This window comes from Equus przewalskii, chromosome 28 (genome assembly GCF_037783145.1).
Source record: "Equus przewalskii isolate Varuska chromosome 28, EquPr2, whole genome shotgun sequence".
NCBI classification, from domain to species: Eukaryota; Metazoa; Chordata; class Mammalia; order Perissodactyla; family Equidae; genus Equus; species Equus przewalskii.
Window position 1 is genome coordinate 3,370,951 of NC_091858.1, and position 11,435 is coordinate 3,382,385.

At 41.2% G+C, this 11,435-nt stretch overlaps 1 protein-coding gene across 1 annotated transcript in view; it reads left to right on the forward strand.

Moving 5' to 3' along the window:
- The window catches only part of ANK1 (ankyrin 1), a 622,216-nt gene that overhangs the window by 315,123 nt on the left and 295,658 nt on the right, over nucleotides 1–11,435 (forward strand). The gene's annotated exons all lie outside the window — the stretch shown is intronic.

Genomic DNA, 11,435 nt, shown 5'->3' on the forward strand with positions numbered 1-11,435 from the left:
TTCATGCTGACATGGATTCAGACAAGTTAAACATGAAGATATATATTTTTTGTTTTTCTTTGTGTGATGTCAGTTTTTCATCTCTGAATTGCTGATGTTTTTCCAGCTGCTTTCCTTTGTTTTCCGTTGGAAGTGTCACTTCTGGCTCCCCTTGCTCCCCTTGCTCCTCTCCTCTCCATCATTCTGAAGACTGCTTTCTTTGGTGATGTTTCCTATGCCACATTGATTGATTGGAAAAAATAACTTTGGCTAATTGACAGGTTGATAGTACCTGTCTGATTACAATCATGTTATAAAAATAATTACAATAGAATATGGTGAGTGAGAGGGTGCATGTTTACAAAGGGCTATGGAAGCTGGGGGACATCAAAGAGGGATTCCAAAAGGAGGGGCGTTGGAGCTGTCTTGCAGAATGAGTTTTGTTAATGACAAAGGAATGGGCTTTTCAAGGTCCATTTCAACTCTGTTTCGGTGGTTTGGTAATCCAGTGGTTTTCAGTTGCGGCGGAGTGTGTTTTCCAAAGACAAGTGCTCTGATATACATCTCATCCGACCCAGTCTTCTTACAATATGCTGTTGACACTCCTCCATGGAGAGGTGGGGTCTATGTGCATGTGTTTTAAATCTGGGGAGGCCTTCGTAGCTGCCTGGACCGAGAGAATGTGGCAGAATGGATCCTGCATGGCTTCCGGAGCTAAGTCATGAATGGTAGTGCAGCTTCCACGTTGTTCTCTTTCTTGAGCCACAGTCCTTGGGAGCAGTGGGCCGATGGGTAAGAAGTCTGGCTACCTTGCAGCTGCTGTGCTGAAAGGTCCCCGTGGGAAGGGCAGAGATAGAGAGCGATGTCCAAGGAACCCAGCAGCCCCAGCTGTTCCGTCCTCCAGATGCCAGAGTTGAATGAACCTTCAGATGATTCTAGCTCTCAGACTTCGAGCAATCCCAGCTAACATGGAGGGAGCAGGGATGACCTGTCCCTGCAGAACTCTGCCCAGCTGCAGATTTTGAGTAAAATACATATTGTTGCTTTAAGCCCTTAAGTGTCGGGGTAGTTTGTTATGCAGCACTAGGTGACTAGAACATTAGTGTTAGAGCACAATTCCATTCTTCCATAGTTCTCATTACTACATAGCTTTTCAATGGTCTTTATTAATATTCCTTAAGTGTTATGGATTTGAGTCCAAACATCAATAACTTCTCCACCCAAGTACCAATTACTTAGTTTACTGACTCAGAGACTACACTTCTCTGGTGCCAACTCCTTCTCCAATCTCCCACTGCTCCTCAGTTGGGGAGCTGGAGTCCAGCTTCTGCTTCCTTACTTAATAGAGGTGTGACCTTAAACAAGTCACTTCTCTGGGATTCAGGTGCACTGCCTGTTAAGTGAAAACAGTATGTGTCTTCCTGAAGGCAGAGGGATAGATCAAAAACTTGGGGCACCCCTTTCACGTCTGAGATCTTTGATTTCAACTAATATTCACCAGATAAATCCACTTTAGAGTAAAATGAGTTTGCAGGGAAAGATTTCTACTATGTAAAGGAGAATTTGGTTTTTTAAAATTTTTAAAAATTTTTATTTTACTTATAAATTTTTAGGAAGATTAGCCCTGAGCTAACTGCTGCAAATCCTCCTCTTTTTTTTCCTGAGGAAGACTGGCCCTGAGCTAATATCCATGCCCATCTTCCTCTATTTTATATGTGGGACGCCTACTACAGCATGGCTTGCCAAGCGGTGCCATGTCCACACCCGGGATGCGAACTGGTGAACCCTGAGCCGTGGAAGCGGAATGTGCGCACTTAACTGCTGCGCCACCGGGGTGGCCCCAAGAAGGAGAATTTAAAGAGATGTCAAAAAAGAATATATAGAGTTACCCGGGAGGAAGCAGCACAAGCTTTTGGTGAAACTGTTGGTCAAATGGTAAAGTCCAGGAAGGTGGGAGAAAAGACATGTCTTAATTACATTATAGACAATGAAGAGAAAAATCAGGAACACCTGGTTGATGTGCGCCCACTGCCAGGGAGTTTTAAAAAATAATTACGTAGCCATATAAATGGAATGCCATTCATTAAAATGATCACGCAAAAAACAGAATTACATAGGTTATGAAAGCAGGGGGATGAAGCCTGATGGTGATGCGTGAAACTGCAGGACACAATTCGTAGGCAAGCTCTGATGATTAAAAGAGCAAGATGAACATGCCAACGTGAATTCAGACAAGTAAAACATGATGCTACAAACATGGCAAAAGAAGGCAAAAGCTACTGCCCAAAGTTGGACAGGATACAGAAAATAGGACTCTAAACAATGGAAGAAAGTGAGCAGTCAATGCAGTTTCCAGATGGTGCTCAATGAAGAAATTAATTGTGTTAATTTCTTCAAATAGAAACAGCCAAATGTTTGTGGATAGCTATGAAAATATGCATTAATAAGAGTGAATCTAATTTTTTTTCAATCACCAAGGGAAAAAGACAAAATATACATATCTATACAGTACTGGGAGCCTTTTTGGATAAAGATGCTTTCGAAATACAAGATAATACCATCATTGTTGTTCTTCTGTCATCACTGCCTTTGCTCATTTGGTCCAGCTGTTTCTCACTGTTTCCTTCCTCTGAATTCCATCACATTCTTGGTCTCACTATCCTAAGACACGAAGCACTAAGTTTTGGAGAATGTATTAGTTAAGCAAAGTTTAACCTCCAATGAAGATTTGGACTAAGGATAGGAAAGTAAGAAAGAAACTTGCTTTTTTAAGGAGGGCAGAAAAATTCATGTTTCATTTTAGCCTCACAAGGAAAGCTGTTGACTGGTGAATTTGCAAGTATTTTTGGTGGTGAAACACCGTACCTGCTTATATGGCTGAGATGCTGGGGAACTCAGGAGGCCAGGGCCAGGCATGGAGCTCCCTGACAAATGTAAGATCCGGGCAATTCATGGTCTTCCTAATTCCTTTCCCCTTCAAACTTTCAGCTCCTCACCCTTACTCAAGTCCCATCTTTAAATTAACCCATGTATGTCCCCAATAAAGACATAAACTTTTCAAATCTCTTCTAAGTTTTGAGATCACGGTTTTAAGAGTTTTAACAGGTCAAGGTGAATTATGTGGCTTTGTAATATTTTTTAGCTAAAAATGGGTGTACAAATCTCTAATGCTATGTTGTCTATTTTCTCTACCAGCTCCGTTGTAGGAACATGGGATGACCCTCCTCTTAGTTTGGTCTTAATGCAGTTCTAGTTTCCGGCACAGACACATAAACCCTACCTCTGCTTCTGTATTTTGTTCTCTCTTGCTTAATAGGAGGATGCTTTTTTCTCATGACTTAAGAATATTCTTAAGAATAACCATTCTCAGCCTTAAGAATAACAAAAAAGAGTCAGTTTGCTATGGAGGGGACCCAGGAAATAGACCATCTGACCCAGGAAATAGAACATCTGGTTTCAAATGTCAGCTCTAACAAATGCTCCCAAGCCTGTGCAAAGACCTGTAGATGCCATCTCCCCCTTTACCTGAACTTTGTCAATAAGGATTGCCACTGGCATTGACAGAGGCATTGATTGATATCTGCTGAAGGCTGCTGCCTCCTCAAGCAAAGACTAAGTGGATGTTCTCTCATCCCAGCATTGCCATTTTACACTCTTGAAATTTTCCTCGGAGGATGGTGACCAGACCACCTGGAGGCCAGCACCTCACCACCCTTAGGTTTAGACGACCGCGCTGAAACAGGCCATTGGAGGGTGCAGTAAGTTCACTTGAGAGAAGCAGGAGGCTGTCAGGCTCTAGTGTGACCTCAGTCACTCGCTCTGAAAACAGTGCTGCTGGTTTTCTTCTAGTTTAGGGCTTCCTCCCTTATACCCTTTTTGCTCCAGTCATGTCCGAAGTAGAATGGGAGAGATTTTGTCTCCCTTCTTCGCACATGCTGTTCCCTCTTTCTAGGATTCTCTCTTTCCATTTCACCACCTAATGAACTCCTACGCATACTTCAAGACTCAGCCAAAGTATCCCTTCCTCTGTGAAACCCTCCCTAACACATCCACTCCTTCTTTAGGACAGCATGTACCTTATACTATTCTGATATAACATATATTATGCTATATTGCAGTTTTGACATGTCTGTTTCTCCTGTTAGATTGTGAATTCCCTGAAGGTAACCCCCAAATCTACCACAGGCCTATCATTCATTCATGCATCAATTCTTCATTCAGCAAATATTTCTTGAGCATCTAGTGATATTTGAGAATCTGCTGCCAGGCCCTGTGTGGGCTCTAGGGTCAAAGCAGGGAATAGGAAACACAGACCTTGTGATGGAGACAGACAATAAACTAATACGAGTTATTTGTCAGGTGGTGATAAAATAAAGCTGAGTAACAGACAGAGAACATTGAAGGTGGGGACATCTTAGATGGTGGGGAAGCATCCGTCTCAGTCCACTTGGGCTGTGAATAACAGATGCTGTAGATTAGGTGGCTTATCAACAACAGAAATCTTTCTCACAATTCTGGGTGCTGGGATGTTCAAGATCAGGGCACCGACTGAGTCAGTGTCTGGTGAGGGACCACCTCCCTTATGGCTGTCTTTTCACTGTAACCTCACAGGGTGTAAGGAAGCAAGGGAGCTTTCTGGCCTGCTTTGAAAGATTGGCACCTGAGGGGGCCAGCCCCATGGCTGAGTGGTTAAGTTCGCGCACTCCGCTTTGGCGGCCCAGGGTTTCTCAGGTTCGGAACCTGGGTGTGGACATGGCACCGTTTGTCAGGCCATGCTGAGGCAGCATCCCATATAGCACAACCAGAGGCACTCACAACTGAGAATACACAACTAGGTACCCGGGGGGCTTTGGGGAGAAAAAGGAAAAATAAAATCTTTAAAAAAAAAAAAAGATTGGCACCTGAGCTAACAACTGTTGCCAATCTTTTTTTTTTCCTTCTCCCCAAAGCCCCCCAGTACATAGTTGTATATCCTAGTTGTGAGTGCCTCTGGCTGTGCTACATGGGGCACCACCTCAGCATGGCCTGATGAGTGATGGCATGTCTGCGCCTAGGTTCCCAACGGTGGAAACCCCAGGCCGCCGAAGCAGAGCGCCCGAACTTAACCACTCCACCAGGGGGTCGGCCCCTGGCCTGCTTTTATAAGGGCACTAATCTCATCCATGAAGGCTCTGCCCTCAAGACTTAATCACTTCCCAAAGGCCCCATCTCCTAATACCATCACCTTGGGGGTTAGGATTTCAATATATGAATTTTGGGGGGACACAGACGTTCAACCTATAGAGCCTCCCTGAGGAGGTGACATGTGAGCATAGTTCGCAGGAAGAAGGAATAAGTTCCAAGAGAGATGGATGTGAAACACTGTGAGGAGATACAGAAACTGTACTGTCATTTGCTCATTGCAGAATATACAATAACCATGGATTTTCCTTTTCTTTTTTTAATTAGATTATCTTCTGAAAAACTATGGCCAATATAGTGTTTATCAGGGTAAGTAAAATGATTTTATTAATGATTTTCTGGATAAGGGTCAAGCAAAGAGAAATGTACCTTTCCATCAAAAAATTCATGTGCTTTTATGTCATGGGCAGCTGATGAAAAGCTCCTAGTCTAAGGGCTGGGCAGGTCTTCATAGTTATTAGGGTATATGTAATTCACTCTTTAGGTCTAAATGAATACTGGGCCAAACTCAGTATCTCTAAATGCTCACAGCTTGGGGCAATGCTCTTTTTTGTTTTTAACTATGTCGCCATAGGAAAAGGCTAAAGGGTAGCGTTGCTCAAGAGTGTACCCGTGTCAAAATTCCATCCATTGCTTTTCATATTAATGCCTTACTTCTCTTTGTGTTAGTGGGTCATAGACATGGCACCATGTTGAGAACTTCACATAACTAATGAAATGGCTCATCCCACTTCGGACTAAAGTTTATTGAAATTTTTCTGTGTAGGGATAACTCTTATAATATAATCGAGTTTATCTGTGTATAGGTAATGATAACCCTGAGGTGACAAGACATGGTAAGATTTATTTTAAAATTTTCTTAAGTTCCAAACTTTCTAATTAAAGTTACAGAGGTGGAGTTGTATTGTAATTGTTACATTATATTTTCATTTCTACATGGAGCATCTATAAATTATACATCTCTTGAGATGTCAGTACTTGAAATGATAAGGAATGAGAGAGCTGGGTTAGTGAAATTTAAAAATTTGTGACACCTTAAAAACTTCTGTCATTACGTCTAGGTTTCTTCATTTAAACACTTCTTACAGGTTTCTCACTGGTGAAACTAAACATCTTAATTGAATTCAATATTCACCCTCTATCAGAAGGCTAAAGAATGGGATGATTAATTATGTTCCATGTCATATAATGTTATCTGGGTATTTTACTATCAAATTAGCTAGAACACATAATGTAATAATTCCACCTTTAGAGTATCCCAAAGTGATAGAAACTATTACATTTTTCAGTTTATGTTCAGTTCAGTTACAAAAATATTTTCAGCTGAAAATACTGAAATCTGGTCATGAAATTGTGTTAATTGTTGGTAGTTTTTGGAGCAAGAAGCAGCCTTGGGTCATTTGGCCCATCCTGGCTGATCTTGCTGAGAGCAGCTGTCATTCTGTGAGCTGCTAACTTGTTAGGGTCAGTAAGATGTGGATGTGAGCCGTGGAGCCTGTGAAGGCTGAAATTACTTTGGACTTTTCACTGTTTGTGGGGAAGTGACATCATAGGTTTCTCAGTCATCCTCTCTCTGTTTCATCTTAGACATATCCACTTTAAGAAATTCAGCTTGACCCTGAACTTTACCCTTGGCTATGTGCTGCTTCTAGGCTAGAAGTTTAACTCATTTATTTTAGAGGTCTACTCACATATGTATAAGCAGAAAAAAGACATTTGTCCATATTTTTCACCATTTTTTTGGTATAATTAGAACTAGCAGAATTCAGAGGTAGTGCCTCTTGAGTGAAGGAGACCAACGAGACGAACAGGCCTGAAGGCTTAGAGGATGTGGACACTGGAGACCTGGGTGCGGTCCCAGGAGGTGGGTGTTGTGTCCAAATCCTCAAAGCCCATATTGATGCTGATGATCTTAACTGGCGTCCATAATATTTAGGATATGGTAATTTATATTGACAAATACGTGTGGTTGTTTTTGTAATAAAAACTTTCGAGGGATTTGAAAAAGTATGGAAAATAATAAGACGCTTAACATTACAAATTCAATCGCAGCCCTGCATTCCTCTTTCTGACTCATTCCTCTTCCTCCCTCTCTAGAGGTAACCCCAACTTGGTGTTTATTGTTCCTAGGCATATTTACATATTTTGCCACATATGTATGTATCCAAAAGTAATATGGTAATAATATATGAATTGTGTGTATATGTGTATCAATTAGGATAACTCACGGAACGTAATCATAAAGCAACTTTATTTTTGTCTCTGATTTTATTTTTGCCCCTTTACATATATTTGTTGGGTATAGTTCTTCCTCTTTCCCTTGATGAAAATTGAGGAAGATCCATGACAACTCTTGTCAATCTTTGGTTGAAAAAAAAAGTCCCATGATCTCTTTCAGTCACAAAACACAGTCCCAATACAGTAATTAAAATGCCCAGTCTTGTTATAAGCAAAACCCCCTCTGGAGAAAGGTGCCATACTGCGGGGTTGTGTTGGCCTCCACTGGCCGATGGGGCACTCAGCAGTGGCAGTAGCCAGGTCAGACGTAATGAGAGGAAGCCCATGCTGTTGAGCCACATGTAGCCTCTATCCTTGTGGCCACGATCATTTCACATGGTCCCACTGAATGAGCACCAGGGAGCTAGGAAGAGGCTGCCTGAAATCAAAAGGCTTTCCACTTCCTCAGTGAGAACCTCTCTGCAGTGGATGCCATCTGGTGGGCATTTACATGGCACATGAATTTCTTCACACTCTGAGTCCATTCGTAGAGGTCCTTCCACAGAGTGCTCCTTGACTCCTCCTCACCAAGCCTTCCAGGTTTATCTCCCAGGCCCCTAAGCAGCTGGCCAACTAGTCAGCCACTTCCATGAATCAGTGAACCATGCTCAGATCTCCTGCTCATCTCTCCCATTGGCCAGACCCTACTGGGAGCCTCAGGGCAAGAGAGCCAGGTTAATGCAGTTGCACAGATCAGTTTTCTAGGATATAAAGGAGCACGCAGAAGGAGAAAGGATCTGGAGGGGCAAAAGGAGGCTACCCAGCCCAACAGACATGCCTGAGTCTGCGCCTCAGTCTCTTTCTGTTCCATTGTTCTGTGAGCCTATCCTTGCACCAATGCCACACATATGAAGCACTACAGCTTAATCTGTCCTGCTAGTTGTAGGGCATGTCTCTCCCCTTTTTCTAGAATCAGTATGTCAAGTTCCACACAAAACCTTATTGGGACTTTGTCAGGCAAATAGGTTTTTTTTTTTTTTGGTGAGGAAGATTCACCCTGAGCTAATATCTGTGCCATCTTCCTCTATTTTGTACGTGGGATGCCTCCACAGCATGACTGATGAGTGGAGTAGGACCGCGTCCAGGATCCGAACCCACAAACCAGGGCGACCGAAGCGGAGTGTGGAACTTTAACCACATGGCCACGTGGCCAGCCCTGTGAATAAGTTTTTAAGTTCTTAACAAGCTTGTCTGTTAAATGGACTGATTAGACTAAATTTTACCCAGTGAGCCTAAATGCCTCCTCCAGTCTCAGAGGATTTTTATTTCCTGCCTTTAACTGTTGCATGTAGTTAATATGCAGCTGCATATTATTCTGACACCACACATTTCCTTGGTAAATAGAAAAATTGTGGTCACTTTAAAAACAGCATTTGGGAAGAGAAAACAATGTACACAAGGACTTTTCTTTTTTCCTCAGAATTCTTTCAGAGTCTCTACCAGGGATCTGGTTATTTTTTATTTATAGCTCTTGCTGGCAGGTGTTTGTAGTTTCTATAGTCAATATGGTTGCAGTTGGGAATTCTGGTTATTTAAGAGATGATTTTCCTTTCCTGACGTAGCCTCTCCATATCATTAGATACTAAGCGAAGATCTTTTTCTGCAGTATTAAAAATGCCCCAAACATGCTGTTGGGCCTTTCCTTTGCTAATTGTTTAGGAGCACTCATTTTAAAATTAGTAACATCTACAATAATGTTGCTTTTTCAAGCACACAATCCTTCAAACATCTAAGAGATTAGGAACTGGACAAAATAAAACATTTGTACGTTGTACGAGATGCACGGCTGTGCAAAGGTTGTTCACACTAGTCTTTTAATTGGGAAGGAAAGGTCACATTACATTGTGTTTCAAGTCCTTGTGTATCACAGAATCTGAGCTTCTACAGTTATGCTGTTTGGCATTTGGTTGTTCCCAGAAGACTAACTGCCAAAACATTTTTGAATACAAATTATGATGTTCATTTCCTGGCAATAAACTCGTCTGTGAAAATATGAGATGAGAGAATACATACACGAACAGAAACATTAAGATCAAGAACAGATCTAGGCAGCCCCCCCGGCCCCATCGCCTTTTTTAAAAAACAACTCTCTGTAAGTAAAACAAAAAGAAATTCTTCAGAAACAAGGTGATTTAGTAACCTGAAGATTAACGATTTCACTACCAAGGTAAAAAGTGACAGGACAAAGTTAAATATGTCCTTACAAGGTCAATAAGTACTTATATTGCTCAGATCCTATTAAAAAAAAAAATCAGAAAATTCTGCTGGCATAAACTTGTTTTAACTTGACAACGCCCCTTAGCCAAAAATCCTTGGTTGTGCCTGATTTATAAAATTATTTCTTTTTGCAAAATGGAGTCTTAAAAAATTTTCAAGTAGGCATTAAGTTCCTGTAAGTTTTAGGCAGAATTTCACAAAACTGCACATCTGCACCATTTGAGGTCTATGGAAGAACTTAGGAGAAGAGCCATAGCATTCACTTTGGTCACTAATTCTGTGTCTACTCATTTTGGAACAGAATACATGTACTGCTGGACTCATAAAGTATCCGAGAACTTAGGTGGTCCAGAACCTACATTTTAACATTCACCACAATTCATACAAAGGCATTATTCAGACATTTGCTCTCCCCTACACCTTTCCAAGTTTTGAGTACGGCAGAGGGCCATTATAAAACCATTTATTCCAGCTCTCGTGGGAAGAATAAAATTCTTTGTAACTTACATCTCTGTAGATTAAAGTTAGTCACTGTACAATGGGTACATCTATTGATGTTCGTCCTCCAACCAAGGATGGGGATCACTTTGGCTATTTCCCTTAGTATTTGCACCATGGAAGAGTCTCTGGTGCTATTAGAGGCCTATTTGATTCATTTCAGCTGTCAAATGAGGGATAAGCACATTTTTCATACAGTTTCTTCTAACTTTTACATGAAGAAATATAGTAGTAAGGACTCGAATACAAAATTCATGCTTTATTAGGTCCTAGAGAACCTTGAAAAGTGGAAACTTTTTAAAAGTGAACCTTTACCAGAAGATTAAATAGAAGTTAAAAGAATTAAGGAGAAATATACTTAAAAAATGTTTCCTAGCTTTAACCATAGCTAGATTCAACATTAGACATTGGCAATGTCAATGATATGCAGAATAATAAAACGACAAAGTATGAGTAGGCGGCTTATTCATTATTTACACTATCCACCTACTTCAGAGGTTTTGAATGCAACTCCTCTCCTTTCCCTGGGAATTCCTGATCTAGAAGTGAAAGGTCACTCAAATCCTCAAGAGTAGCCATCTCTGCACCAATGCCCACCCCAATGGAGTTTAAGGCACAGATAACATCTTTCCAGTCCTAGAACAAGACTTTACAAGGGGAGTATACAAGTCCCCATCTTATCAAGTCAGAGAAACACCTCACTAATCAAGATGTTGTAAAGGAACTCTGTTAATGACCTGTCACCCTCTATCTCATTCATTTATTCACTCCACAGGTATGTGAGTGCTAAGTCTATGTAGCTTTGTGTGTGTTGATGCTTGGAGTTGTGAACAGATGCAAGAATAAGCAGAAACCACCTCAGCTCTCCTGGAACTGACACTCCCCATTGTTGGGAAGCAGAGGCATGGCAAGGGGAGGGGGAGATGAGTGTATAAAGCAAATACGCAGATACCCTGACTTCCTTTATGTGAAATAAAAACAACAAAGCAGCTCACTCTTGAGAAACTATGATTTCAGCTCATGCTAGGAGCCAGGGCCACGTGGAATATGGAAGAAACTTAATTCAGGTTTTCTGATTGCTTTTTTGACTACCAGCTACATATCAGCATTATTTGCTATTCAATTAATTGGACAAGGAAGAGAAAGGGAAAATCGCATAAAGAAAAATTATTTCACAAAAGAATATAGACTATATTTTATAAGCTGTTACTCTCTATAAAAGCACTTCATTTTAAAAAACGGAGTCATCAGATAAGCCAAGATAGTAACAATAACTGGGACAC